Source organism: Chiloscyllium punctatum, chromosome 1 (genome assembly GCF_047496795.1).
Source record: "Chiloscyllium punctatum isolate Juve2018m chromosome 1, sChiPun1.3, whole genome shotgun sequence".
Classification (NCBI taxonomy): Eukaryota; Metazoa; Chordata; class Chondrichthyes; order Orectolobiformes; family Hemiscylliidae; genus Chiloscyllium; species Chiloscyllium punctatum.
The window spans coordinates 93,041,861-93,057,260 of NC_092739.1; positions in this window are offsets into that span (position 1 = coordinate 93,041,861).

Below are 15,400 nucleotides of genomic sequence, written 5' to 3' on the forward strand. Positions count from 1 at the left end.
ATCCAATGGGTTTCCAGCTCAAAAATACTTTGTTTCTGATTTGACTTCTATTACAAAGCAACAAAGCCAAGGACATAGCTTGTTTTCTCCTTAGTTGGGATGCAAGCCTTGTCTACAAATGTATTTACTTCTTCCATTGGTCATAATTCAGACTCTGACAATATCAGCAGCTAATCACACCTTAACAATTTATACCTGCATTCACCCATTTGTCACAAAAGCTGTTCAGAATGGAAAATTCTGAAATAAAAAAGAATAATTCTCAACATATATCTTCAGACAAGCTTCTTGAATCCAATTTGAGAAGGAGAAGACCGGAAGTCAATCTTTTTCCAATTTTATTTTCAAACTGAAATTTTACAAATGTATAATTCCTAAATCTACAACTCACCACCAGTAAATAGTGTACCTTTATATCTGTATTTGTAATTATCCAATAAGTACTCAGCAAGCATAAACATTAAATTATAATTTATACAATTAGCACATTGCAGTAACATTTCCTCCATGAGAAAATAGTATATTCACTTTGTTTCTCATTCTCTCATTAACCACTTAAATCTATTAGAGAGCTGTAATTACATTTAGAGACCTGTTGTTACCTCGTCCAATAAAAATAATACAACAACGAAGATATGGGCATTCTGTGCATCATTGTTCTGGCTGACCCAGAGATGCTGCAAAACACATTACCCAACACGAGATGTCTTTTGTGAAATGATTGTTAGGTTGATAAAGTAAACCAGAAAATATTGACAGTATAATGGGTGAACAACCATAAACAACACTGAAGTAAAAAAAACAAATTACTTAAAAATATTCAACACCGTGTTAAAATGTTACAAGATGTTCTTTTGTTCAATTAGAAAACTAATTATTCGATACTTTGGAAGTGAATTTCTTGTCCTTTCTCCTGTCATACATTCTTCATACCATTTTCTCTGTGGTTTCAGTAGTTCTCAAAATGAAATTATGGCCAATATCCAGGAGAATCTATGCAGAAATTCACCCCATTTTGTCCATTATTCTGAGGTTTTACAGTTGTATGTATAAACACAAGTGGAAGTTTGACACAGAGTCATAGAGTCATAGAGATGTACAGCACGGAAATAGACCCTTTGGTCCAACTCATCCATGCCGACTATCCTAACCCAATCTAGTCCCATTTGCCAGCACTTGGCCCAAATCCCTCCAAACCCTTCCTATTCATATACCCATCCAAATGTCTTTTAAATGTTGTAATTGTACCAACCTCCACCACTTTCTCTGGCAACTAATTCCACACACGCACCACCCTCTGTGTGAAAAGGTTGCCTTTTAGGTCCCTTCGAAATCATTCCTCACTCACCCTAAACCTATGCCCTCTGATTCTGGACTCCCTCACCCGAGGGTGAAGACTTTATCTATTTACCCTATTCATGCTCCTCATGATTTTATAAACCTCGAGAAGGTCACCCCTCAGCCTCAAACACTCCAGGGTAAACAGCCCTAGCCTATTCAGCCTCTCCCCACAGCTCAAGCCCTCCAACCCTGGCAATATCCTTGTAACTCTTTTCTGAACCCTTTCAAGTTTCAGAACATCCTTTTTTTAGAAGGGAGTCCAGAATTGTATACAACGTTCCAAAAGTGGCTGAACCAATGTCCTGTATAGCTGCAACATGACCTCCCAACTCTGATACTCAATGCTCTGACCAATAAAATGCCCTCTTCATTATCCTGTCTACCTGTAGCTCCACTTTCAAGCAAATATGAACCTGCACTCCAAGGTCTCTTTGTTCAGCAACACTCCCCAGGACGTTACCATTAAATGTATAAGTGCTGCCCTGCTTTGCCTTCCAAAACGCTTCACCTCACATTTGCCACTCTTTGGCCCATTGGCCCATCTGATTAACATCTTGTTGTACTCTGAGGTAACCTTCGCTGTCCACTACACCTCCAATTTTGATATCATCTGCAAATTTACTAACTATACCTCCTACGTTCATATCCAAATTATTTATATAGATGATGAAAAGCAGTGAACCCAGACCTCCAGTCTGAAAAGCGATCCTCCACCATCACCCTCTGTCTTCTACCTTCGAGCCAGTTCTGTATCCAAATGGCTAATTCTCCCTGTATTCCATGTGATCTAACCTTGCTAACCAGTTTACCATGACGAACCTTGTCAAACGCCTTACTGAAGTTCATACAGATCTCGTCCACTGCTCTTCCCTCATCCATCCCTTCATTATTTCTTCAAAAAACTTAATCACGTTACTGAGACATGATTTCCCACACACACGCACATATGTTGATAATCCCTAATCAGTCCTTGCCTTTCCAACTACATGTACAGCCTGTCCCTTAGGATTTCCTTCAACAACTTGCCCACCACCGATGTCAGGTTCACCGGTCTATAGTTCCCTGGCTTATCCTTACCACCCTTCTTAAACAGTAGCACCACGATAGCCAATTTCCAGTCTTTCGGCCCCTCACCTGTGATTATTGATGATCTAAATATCTCAGCAAAGGGCCCAGCAATCACTTCCCTAGCTTCCCACAGAGTTCTCGGGTACACCTGATCAGGTCCAAAGGATTTATCTGCCTTTATGCATTTTCAGACATCCAGCACCTCCTCCTCTGTAACATGGACATTTTTCAAGATGTCACCATCTATTTCCCCACATTCTATACCTTCTATGTCCTTCTCCACAGTAAACGCTGATGCAAAATACTCTTTAGTATCTCCCTCCATCTCTTGCGGTTCCACATATAGGCTGCCTTGCTGACCTTTGAGGGGCCCTATTCTTTCCCTAATTACTGTTTTGTCCTTAATGTATTTATAAGATCCCTTTGGACTCTCCTTAACTCTATTTGCCATAGCTATCTCATGTCCCATTTTTGTCCTCTTCATTTCCCTCTTAAGTATAGTGCTACTGTCTTTATACTCTTCTAAGAATTTACTCAATCTCTGCTGTCTATACCTGACATATGCTTCCTTCTTTTTCTGAACCAAAACCTCAATTTCTCTAGTCATCCAGCATTCCTTACACGACCACTCTTGCCTTTCATTCTAACAGGAATATACAGTCTCTGGATTCTCGTTATCTCATTTTTAAAGGCTTTCCATTTCCCAGCCGTTCCTTTACCTGTGAACATCTGCCCCCAATGAACTTTTGAATGTTCTTTCCTAACACCATCAAAATTGGCCTTTCTCCAGTTTAGAACTTCAACTATTAGATCTGGTCTATCCTCTTCCATCACTATTTTAAAACTAATAGAATTATGTCTCTGGCCCCAAAGTGCTCCCCCACTGACACCTCAGTCACCTGCCCTGCCTTATTTCCCAAGAGTAGGTCAAGTTTTGCACCTTCTTTAGTAGGTACATCCACATACTGAATCAGAAAATTATCTTGTACACATTTAACAAATTCCTCTTCATCTAAACCCTTAACAATATGGCAGTCCCAGTCTACATTTGGAAAGTTCCAATCCTCTACCATAACCACCCTATTATTCTTACAGATAGCTGAGATCTCCTTACAAATTTGCTTGTCAATTTCCCACTGATTACTGGGGGGTCTACAGTACAATCCCAATAAGGTGATCATCCCTTTCTTATTTCTCAGTTCCACCCAAATAACTTCCCTGGACATATTCCCGGGAATATCCTCCCTAAGTATAGCCGTAATGTTATCCCTTATCAAAAATGCCACTTCACCCCTTTTCCACTCTTTCCCCCTTGCTCTCCTTACTATAGAATTTGTATCCTGGAACATTAAGCTGCCAGTCCTGTCCATCCCTAAGCTACATCTCTGTGATTGTTATAAATCCCAGTCCCATGTTCCTAACTATGTCCTGAGTTCATCTCCCTTTCCTGTTAAGCCTCTTGCATTGAAATAAATGCAGTTTAATGTGTCAGTCTTATCTTGTTCTCTGCTTTGTCCCTGCCTGCCCTGACTGATTTGTTTATTTCTCCACTGTACCAGTCTCAGATTGAAATCTTTCCTCACTATCTCCCTGGGTCCCACCTCCCCCACCTTATTAGTTTAAATCCTCCTGAGCAGCTGTTGCAAATCTCCCTGCCAGTATATTAGGCCATTTCCAATTCAGATGCAAACCATCCTTCCTGTACAGGTCACTTCTACCCTGGAAGAGATTCCAATCATCCAAAAATGTTATTTTTTCTCCCATACACCAGCTCAACCATGTATTCATCTCCTCCATTCTATTCCTACCCTCACTAGCTCATGGCACCGGAGTAATCCAGATATTACTACCCTCGAGGACCTCCTTTTTAAATTTCTGCCTAACCTCCTATATCCTCCCTTCAGAATCTCATCTTTTTTCTTTCCTATGTCATTGATTCCAATGTGTACAATGACCTCCTGCTATTCCTACTCTCCTTTGAGAATATTTTACACTCTCTCCTTGATTTCCTTGATTCTGACACCAGGGAGGCAACGCACCATTCTGATTTCTCATTGTCGGCCGCAGAAACGTTTGTCTGTGCCGCTGACTAGAGAGTTCCCTATCACAATCGATCGCTTGGAACCTGACATACCCCTTGTTACATTAGAGCCTGTCTTGATACAGAAACGTGATTGTTCGTGCTACATTCTCCTGAGAATCCATCACTCCCTACATTTTCCAAAACAGCATAGTTGTTTGAGATGGGGATAGCCACTACCTGCCTCTCTCTCCTACTTTTCCTGAAGTTAATCCATCTACATGACTGTATCTTCGGTTTTTAATCACTTCCTATAGCTGCCATCCATCATACCCCCAGCTCCTGTAAATTCCTCATTGCCTCTATCTGCTGCTCCAAATGATCCATGCGATCCAACAGGATTTGCATCCACACACTTACAGTGGACATAATCATCAGAAACTTTCCCTAATCTCCCACAACCAACAGCAAGAGCATATCACTGTACTAAAGGCTGTCTTTGCACCATAACAATCTACAGACTCAGAAATTAGCATGGTCTTACTGCTGTAAAAATCACTCCTCCATGCTAACCAAGTACCTGTAATTTATGTTTTTAAATTTTAATCAAGAGACAGGTCTCAATAAAACATATAACCAAAAACAACCCACTCTACTCACTATTGTAGATTTACAAAAAAAAAGAATAGCAATGTTACACTTTAAAACTGTGCACTTATCTGCTGCCATGCTGTCAGGTCTCCCATACAGGTTCCTCCAAGGTCAGCTGTGATTTTTGCTGTTTGTTAATGTTTCTTAGACATACTCCGATATCCAGAGATACTTGAACTCAAACAGCAAAGGCAGTAGCTGTGCAGATTCACTGCGTTGTCAGACAGCAGTGTAGGTTTCTTTCTCCCTCTCTCTCACGGACCCTGTGATCTCTACCTTTGCCTCTCTTTTTCCTTTTTTAAAAGTGCCACTCTTTTGGGTTTTTTTTTGTCCCCAAAGTTCCAAAACATTACAGCAGCTTATAAAACATTAATTACTGCTCCAGGAATTTGAGGAAATCAGCTTCAACACTGAAAATACCTCAAAAAAGGAGCAGCTCATACAGCCACAACTTTTTTCCTGTGATCCATTTTGGATTCATGTTGAGGTTGATTTTTAAGCTGTTTTTAATTCGGTGTAGTTAGCAGGAGTTTGACTTGCAGATCATAAAAGATGGTTTTCTCTCTGAATGGAGTTGACTGGATCCAGTCTCATGTCATTAGTGGTCTTTGTTACATCACAATATGAAATTGACTCTTATGATGTTGGATTGCACCTAAAAGCAATGCCTTTGGAAAGATGAAAACAATAGCTGACAAATTGGCATATTTGTAAATTGACCCATATAAGCAGGACTCATGAACCATTGTCTCATGCTCTTCCACCAATGGATCACATTTCTTGATCCTCAGCCAGTATCAGCTTTCTCCTTCTTCCTTGACTAATAATTCCTTTCTCTTACATCACTTATAAATCACTGTCTAGTGTTTCTCTTGGTATTGTACTTGTGTGAGGAACTGAGTAATTGACAACATAAACTCAACTGGTAGAAGCAGAGGAGCTGAGTTGCTCTTGGGGTCATAGAGTCATAGAGATGTTAAGCACAGAAACAGACTCTTCGGTCCAGCTTGTCCATGCCAATCAGATATCCCAACCCAATCTAGTCCCACCTACAAGAACCCAGCCCATATCCCTGCAAACCCTTCCTATTCATATACCCATCCTTTTGAATGTTGCAATTGTATCAGCCTCCACCGCATCCTCTGCAGCTCATTCCATAAACGTACCACTCTCTGCGTGAAAATGTTGCCCTTTAGGTCTCTTTTATATCTTTCCCCTCTCATCCTAAACCTATGCCCTCTAGTTCTGGACTTCCCCACCCCAGGGAAAAGACCTTGTGTATTTACCCTATCCATGCCCCTCTTGTTGTTATAAACCGTCTTCCTCTTTTAGCTCCTTGTCTGGTACATGTGGAGGAGAGAAGAGCAGCTAGACTGCTGAGGGCAGCATTCACATTGGGCTTTCAAAGACAGGGATGACAGGAAGGTGAGCTGATGAAATGGAGTGGAGTCTATGAAATGACAGTGGGAAAATCACATGGGACGACTTGTGGTGCAATAGTACTGTCCCCGCTTCTGAGCCAGGAGCCCCGATTCAAGTGCCAGCTGAACTGAAAAAAAAGTCATTAAAGGCCTGAACAGTATGATTTTTAAAAAAATAAGATGACAGGGAAATGAGAACAAACAGTTCATGTGCAGATATCTGTTCCTTGTTGATCCCATCTCTGATGTCTCTTTCGCTGGTCTTTATATAAGTTTTAAAGCTTCTTCCCTGTGCAGCATGCAAGGGAGCAACTGAAATGAATATCCCACTTGAGTGCTTAATCCTTTATGTCAACTAACATTTCAATTCAGTAAACAGTTGGAGTTGTACACCAATAGGCACCCAATTATGAAAATAATGTCTTGACAAGGTAGCCATTCAGCATAAACCCTACAATAAAAGAACTCTAGATACTGAAAATCTGAAATAAAAAGAAAAATTGCTGGGAAAGCTCAGCAGGCCTGGTAGCATCTGTGGAGAGAAAGCAGAGTTAACACTTCTTCAGAAGAAGGGTCATTGGATCCAAAACATTAACTCGGCTTTCCCTCCATAGATGCTGCCAGACCTGCTGAATTGTTGTAGCACAAATCTTACAATAGTTTTATATGAACAGACACTTTGAAATAGCTAGAATTGTTTTCTTTAATTCAAATGATTTTGGACAGTTCTTGATAACTAAAGCTGTTCCACGACAGATCCAAACGCATATTTTAACCCTCCAAAAGAGAATAGAAAACATTCTTCAGTTCCTCACCCTTCACACTCCCTTAGCCTTACTGAACAAATATTTTTAAGGTGAGACAGGAAAGATTTAAAAAAGACAAAAGGAACATTTGTTTATACAGAGTGGTTCATATGTGAAATGAACTTCCAGATGAAGTCGTGGATGTGAGTACAATTACAACACTTAAAAGACATTTAGATAAGTACATGAATAAGAAATGTTTGGAGAGATATGGGCCAAACACAGACTGGTGGGACTAGTTTAGTTTGGGATTATGGTTGGCAGAGACTGGTTGGATCGACGGGTCTGGTTCTGTGCTGTATGACTCTATGACTAATGCTCTCTACCCATTCCTTATGACTAATCATATACATATGCCAACTTAGCGCCTACTTCCTCTACCACCTTTTTCTTCTTCACCTACTTCATCAAGTCATTGAGTGTCTACACACTGCAGAAAAAATATATTTCTATTACATATATTTCTATTTGTAGACTACATTTAATTCATTTGTATGTACATATTTTGACACTTCCTGACATGTTTTGAGAAGATTCAAGGCCTTTATATGTCTTTTATGCATAGTCTTTTCTCAGATAATAGTTCCAAAAGGCTTCTGACTACTTCCCAAAGAATCCCTGATGCACACCCACTTAGACCTGTGATTCTCAATTCCAAGAAATCCTGCGATGATATCCGCAGGGATATCTCATCTCTCCCAAAGACACTGTAAAATCTCCCCACTCCGGGTTTCAGACAGCAAGGACTCCAAACAAAATTACACTTCAGTGAAGCTACTTGTTACTGAAGAGGCCAGCTCCCTCTGAGATCTGCTGGTGTGAAGCTTGAATTAACTCCACTGACATTCTTGCACAAATGGGAAATACCAGTTCGGGGTGGGACTTGCAATTTCTGGCCATTTCCATTCTCTATCGTGGTGAAAATCAGACCCAAAGTGTCTCATAAGTTGTTCATTTTCTGAGTTTCAGTCTTCACCTCCTGGTTCTGGAAATGTTCAACTGTCTCAAACAACTTATTAATGGTCAATTAATCAAGTGTCTTGAAAATACAATCTGAATCTTCTACTCCTCAAAGAAAGTAATCCCACGTTTTCCTCATAAAAAGTAAGTACCAGAAAACCTCAGCAGGTCTGGCAGCATCTGTGGAGAGAGAAAGAGTAAACTCTTTTATCACATTGCTTAAGCCTTACAAATGTTTTCTGGCCTTTTTAAGATTTGCCATATGAGTACCAAATGCTTCCTGTTTCCAATGCTAAAAATTGATCTTTCTTTTACTTTGATTCAAGAACTATAATTTCCTAACTGAAATATAAAAATTTCCAACAAACCCTGACCTCTCCCATTAGAGCTGAACAGCAATGCTTCATTGCTATCCTTCATAATCAGATTTTTCCGACACAACTCATTTTCAACCTCCTCAACTTCAACTTCATCAATTTCACCAACGTATTCCACCCCGACCTTAAATTCACCTGGACCATCTCTGACACCTCCCTCCTCTTCCTGGACCTCTCCATCTCCATCAACGGTGACCAACTCAGCACTGACATTTTCTACAAACCCACCAACTCCCATAGCTACCTGGATTACACCTCCTCATACCCTGCCTCCTGCAAAAATGCTATTACTATTCCCAATTCCTCCACCTCTGTCGCATCTGGTCCGAGGACAACCAGTTCCACCACAGAACACACCAGATGGCCTCCTTCTTTAAAGATCGCAATTTCCCCTCACGTGGTTGATGATGCTCCTCCTGCGCATCTCATCCACATCCCGCACCTCCGCCCCTGAAACCCTCTCCTGTTTCCACACTGTAAGTAATCTAATCTAATCTAATCTAATCTAAAAAAAAAACATACGCAACAAGGACAGAAACCCCCGGTCCTCACCTTCCACCCCACCAACCTCCGTATACATTGCATCATCCTCCGCCATTTCTGCCACCTACAAACAGACCCCACCACCAGGGATATAGTTCCCTCCCCACCCCTATCCACTATCCATAAAGACTGTTCCATCCATGACTACTTGCTCAGGTCCATGCCCCCCAACACCCCAACTCCCTCACCCCCTCCTCTCACCCCCTGGCACCTTCCCCTGCCACAGCAGGAATTGCAAAACCTGCGTCCACACCTCCCCTCTCACCTCCATCCAAGGCCGCAAAGGAGCCTTCCACATCCATCAAAGTTTTACCTGCACATCCACCAATATCATTTATTGTATCTGTTGCTCCTGATGCGGTCTCCTCTACATTGGGGAGACTGGGCGCCTCCTAGCAGAGCGCTTCAGAGAACATCTCCGGGACATCCGCAGCAATCAACCCCACCGCCCTGTGGCCGAACATTTCAATTCCCCCTCCCACTCTGCAGAAGACACGCAGGTCCTGGACCTCCTCCACCGCCGCTCCCTCACCACCCAATGCTTGGAGGAAGAATGCCTCATCATCTATCTCGGGACTGTTCAACCCCAGAGCATCAATGGGGATTTCACCAGTTTCCTCATTTCTCCTCCCCCCAACTTACCCCAGTTCCAACCTGCCAGCTTAGCACTGTCGTATGACCTGTCCCATCTGTCCATCTTCCTCCCACCTATCTGCTCCACCCTCCTCACTGACCTATCACCCTCACCCCACCTCCATTCACCTATTGCACTCTGAACTACCTTCCTTCTTGCTCCTTCCCCCCCCCCCCACCGTGCTGTATCTCCCAGCCTCACTCGTGATGAAGGGCTTTAGCTTGAAATGTCAATTTTCCTGCTCCTCAGATGCTGCCTGACCTGCTGTGCTTTTTCAACACCACTCTCTTCTTGACTCATTTTCAAGTCTATTTTTCAGTTTAAACTAAGAAAAAATATTTTTGTAATCTTGTAAGTATGTACTAAGAACAGTTTTATATACAGTATAATGATGTTCTATTTAGTGTTTACACAGACTCAACTGTTTTTACTCTTGATCATTCTCAACTTCTTTCACTGACCTACTCACAGGGTGTTGATGGCCTAGTGGGATTGTTGCTGATCTATCAATCTAGAAACTTGGCTAATGTTCTGGGCACCTGAGTTCAAATCCCATTATGGCAGATAGTGAGGATTTGAATTCAATAAAATATCTAGAATTAAAAATCAGTAACTGCAAAAACAGCCCTGTAAAGTCCCTCCTTTTAACATCTGGGGGCTAGTGCCAAAATTAGGAGAGCTATCTCATAAACTAGTCAATCAACATCGTCATACTCATGGAATCAAAGCTTAAAGGAAATGTCCCAGACACCGCTAACAACATCAGGACAGACCCAGCAGAGGTGGTGCCACAGTGATATACAGTCGAGGAGGAGTTGCCCTGTGGACCCTATAAATTCTCTCAGCTTCAGGTTAAATATGAGCAAAGAGTGAATAGAGGCTTGATTCTTAACAGGACAGATAGTGGAATTCAAATTCACCGATGACCAGGAAACCATTGTCAATTCTCAGGAAAACCCATCTGGTTCACTTATGTCCTTTGGAGTAGGAAATCTGCCATCTTTACCTCCTCTAGCCCACATGTGACTCCAGACCCACAGCAATGTGGTTGACTATCAATTGTCCACTGAAATAGCCCAGTAAGCCACTCATTTGCAATTCTGGTCTCCTTCCTATTGGAAAAATGTTGTGAAACTTGAAAGGGTTCAGAAAATATTTACAAGGATGTTGCCAGGGTTGGAGGATTTGAGCTATAGGGAGAGGCTCAACATGTTGGGGCTGTTTTCCCTGGAGCATCAGAGGCTGAGGGGTGACCTTATAGAGGTTTATAAAATCATGAGGGGCATAGATAAGGTAAATAGGCAAAGTCTTTTCCCTGGGTTGGGAGAGTCCAGAACTAGAGGGCATAGGTTTAGGGTGAGAGGGGAAAGATATAAAAGGGACCTTAGGGGCAACTTTTTCCACACAGAGGGTGGTACGTGTATGGAATGAGCTGCCAAAGGAAGTGGTGGAGGCTGGTACAATTGCAACATTTAAAAGGCATTTGGATGGGTATATGAATAGGAAGGGTTTGAAGGGATATGGGCCAAATGCTGGCAGGTGGGACTAGATTGGGTTGGGATAACTGGTCAGCATGGACGAGTTGGACCGAAGGGTCTGTTTCCATGCTGTACATCTCTATGACTCTATTTAAATCAATTGCTACGAAGTCTCGGCTGAAACAGACCATTTGGCATTGACCTGGGCATCGGAAAGGACAAAACAGAAACAGCGATATCTAACCTGCAAAGTCCTTCTCACTAATACTTGGGAGATGGTGCCAAAAGTGGGGACAGCCTTCTTTCAGACACATCAAGCAACAGCTGACACAGTCACACTCGGAATCATTCCTTACCAACAATGACCCAGACATCACATCACCATCCCTGGAGATGTCTTGCCTCATCGACAGGACAGACAGACCCAGCAGAGGTGCAGGCACAGTTGCCTTGGGAGTCCTCAACAGTGACTCCGGACCTCATGAAGTTTCATGGCTTCATGTTAAACTTCCTGCTAATTACCATGTATTGTATTGTCCTTCTTGGGCTGATAAATCATTACTCCTCCATTTGAACAAAACTTGGGGGAAGCACTGAGGATGGCAAAATGTGCTCTGGGTGGGGGATTTCAATGTCTACCAAGAGTTGCTCGGCAGCAATATTATTGATTGAGCTGGTTGAGTTCTAAAGGACAAGCTGCTAGACTGGGTCTGCGGTAGGTGGCAAGGGAACCAACAAGAGGGAAAAACAAACTTGACCTCACTCTTACCAATCTGCCACTGCAGATGCACCTCAGGAAAAGTGACTACTGCACAGTCTTTGTGGAGACTAAGTCCTGCCTTCACATTGAGAACACCCTCCATTGCTTTGCGTCGCAGTGCTAAATGGGACAAACTCGAGACTGTGCAATCATGAAGTGCTGTGAGCCGTCGAGAGCAGCAGAATTTTACGCCAGCACTATCTGCAACCTTCTGGCATGGCATATCCCCATTACCATTAAGCCAGGGGATCAGCCCAGGCTCAATGGAGAGTGGAGGAGGGCATGCTAGGAGTAGCACTGGGCATACCTAAAAATGAGGTGTCAACATGGTGAAGGTCTACTTACATGCCGAATAGCAAAAGCAGCAAGTAATAGACACAGCTACAGAACTAAGTGATCCCATAGCCAATGGATCAGATCTAAGTTTTGCAATCCTGCCACATCCAGTTGTGATTGGTTGTGGACAATTAAACAACTCACTGGAGGAGGAGGCTCCACCAATATCCCCATCCTCAATGATGGAAGAGCCCAGCATATCAGTGAAAAAGATAAGGCTGAAACATTTGCAGCAAACCTCAGACAAAAGTGCTGAATGGATGCTCCATCTTGGCCTCCTCCTGTGTCCCCAGCATTACAGATACCAATCTTCAGCAAATTCGATTCACTCCACTTAACATCAAGAAATGGTTGGAGATACTGGATGCTGCAAAGGCTATGGGCAACATTCCAGCAATATTACTGAAGACTTGTGCTCCAGAACTTGCCGATCCATTAGTCAAGTTTTTCCAGGACAGTTACAACACTAGCATTTACCTGCCAATGTGGAACATTTCCCAGGTCTATCCTGTACACAAACTCAACTTGGCTAATTACTGCCCCATCATTCTACTCTCAATCTCAGTAAAGTGATGGAAGGAGTCATCAACAGTGCTGTCAGCACTGCTCAGCAATAACCTGCTCAGCAATAACCTGCTCAGTGACACCCAGTTTGGGTCCCACCAGGGTCATTCAGCTTCTGACCTCATTACAGCCCTGGTTCAAACATGGACAAAAGAGCTGAATTCCAGAGGGGAGGTGAGAGTGACAGCCCTTGAGATCAAGGCTGCATTCGACTGCGGCCTGAGCAAAACTGGAATCAATGGGCATCAGGGGCAAAGTCTCTGATGGTTGGTGTCATACCTAGCACATAGGAAGGTGGTTGTGATTGTTGGAGGTCAGTTATCTCAACTCTAGGATATCCCTGCAGGAGTTCATAGGGCAGTGTCCTTGGCCCAACAATCTTCAGCTTCTTATCATAAGGTCAGAAGTGGGGATGTTTGCGACAATTGCTCAATGTTCAGCACAATTCATGACTCCTCAGATACTGAATTCAAATGCCAGGCAATGACCATCTCCAATAACAGACACTCTAACCACCGTCCCTTGACACTTAATGGTGTTACCATTACTGAATGCCCCACTATCAATATCCTTGGGGTTACCATTGACCAAAAACTCCAATGTACTTGCCACATAAACACTTTGGCTACAAGAGCAGGTCAGAGGCTAGGAATACTGCAGTGAGTAATTCACCTCCTGACTTCCCAAAGCCTGTTCATCATCTACAAGGCACAAATCAGGAGTGTGATAGAATATCCCCCACTTTCCTGGATGAGTACTGCTTCAACAATACTTAAGAAGCTTGACACCATCCAGGACATAGCAGCCCACATGATTGCCACTACATCCACAAGCATCTGCCACCAATGCTCATTAGCAGCAGTGTCTACTATCTACTGCATAAATTCACCGAAGATTCTTAAACAGCACTTCCAAACCCCAACCACTTCCATCTAGAAGGACAAGGGCAGGAGATACATGGAAATACCACAATCTGTAAATTTCCCCTCCAAGCTACTCACCAACCTGACTTGGAAATATATCACCTTTCCTTCACTATAGCTGAGTCAATATCCTGGAATTCCCTTCCTAAGAGTATTGTTGGTCAACCCGTACCATTTGGACTGCAGTGTTAGTCACTCACCACAGTTATGGACCAGACTAACCCCTCTTCAAATGTATCAAGGAGATAGCCTAGACCCAAAATTTTTCTTATTTAAATGCAAGTGTGAGTGTAACTATTTATTGACATTTAAATACTTTGAAAGGTACATTTACTATTGAAACGTAGGGCAATGGATATCAATTTGGAGCCATTATGGTCCCATAACACAGTGGTTAGCACTGCTGCCTCACAGCGCCAGAGACCTGGGTTCAATTCCCGCCTCAGGCGACTGACTGTGTGGAGTTTGCACATTCTCCCAGTGTCTGCGTGGGTTTCCTCCGGGTGCTCCGGTTTCCTCCCACAGTCCAAAGATGTGCAGGTTAGGTGAATTGGCTATGCTAAATTGCCCGTAGTGGTAGGTAAGGGGTAAATGTAGGGGTATGGGTGGGTTGCGCTTCGGCGGGGCGGTGTGGACTTGTTGGGCCGAAGGGCCTGTTTCCACACTGTAAGTAATCTAATCTATATAAAAAAACCCAGTAATATGCTAATGATCAGATATATCTATTGTTTGCAGATAAATATTTGATAGGGCAGAACTTCCTCAAAATGATATCATAGGATGTTGATCTTCCAAGGCAGTATGAAAAGATGGCACCACTTACAGAGTAGCATTCCCTCAGTCCTGCTCTTAGTGTCAGCCTGGATTATGGTTCAAATCCCTAGAGATGGTGTTCTAACTCTGAGGAAAGGGTGCTACATTTAGCCACAGCTGACAGTACATTTCTAGCCTTACTTTTTTTTCCCCCACATATTATCCACATACCCAACACTTAAGACCTCACAAAAATGGTACATCAACCTCAAACAAGTATTATTGTGGCTCTTTGTGAAAACATCTTCAAATGGTCTAATATTATGTGTAGGTTGCAAGGCTCCATTCATAGTTCCCATGGGCACTGGTACTTCATAGATAAGTGCTTCTGAAATTCCTAACCTATATAATTTTATGGACCAGAAATCTGTGAACCATGACTATCCGTGTGGGGAGCCAGAACGTATTGTTGGGATTACGAGTTGTTAATTTATTTCACATTAACTTTTTTTCAGTTATTTCACATTAATTGGTTGAATTGCCGAATGTTATTAGATGCAACAGAGGAAAATCATCCATGGTCAAATACACACTTGGTGACACATACAGTGAGTGCCAATTACTCCATAAATGGGTCAATCAACAGGAAGAGTTCCGAATAATTATCCTGAAGTGGGGCAATGATTTCAAAACCTACAGAGAACAAGAAAAAATTAGATGGTAACTCAAAACAGACTCTTGAAGGACTATACTGCATTTGGGGAT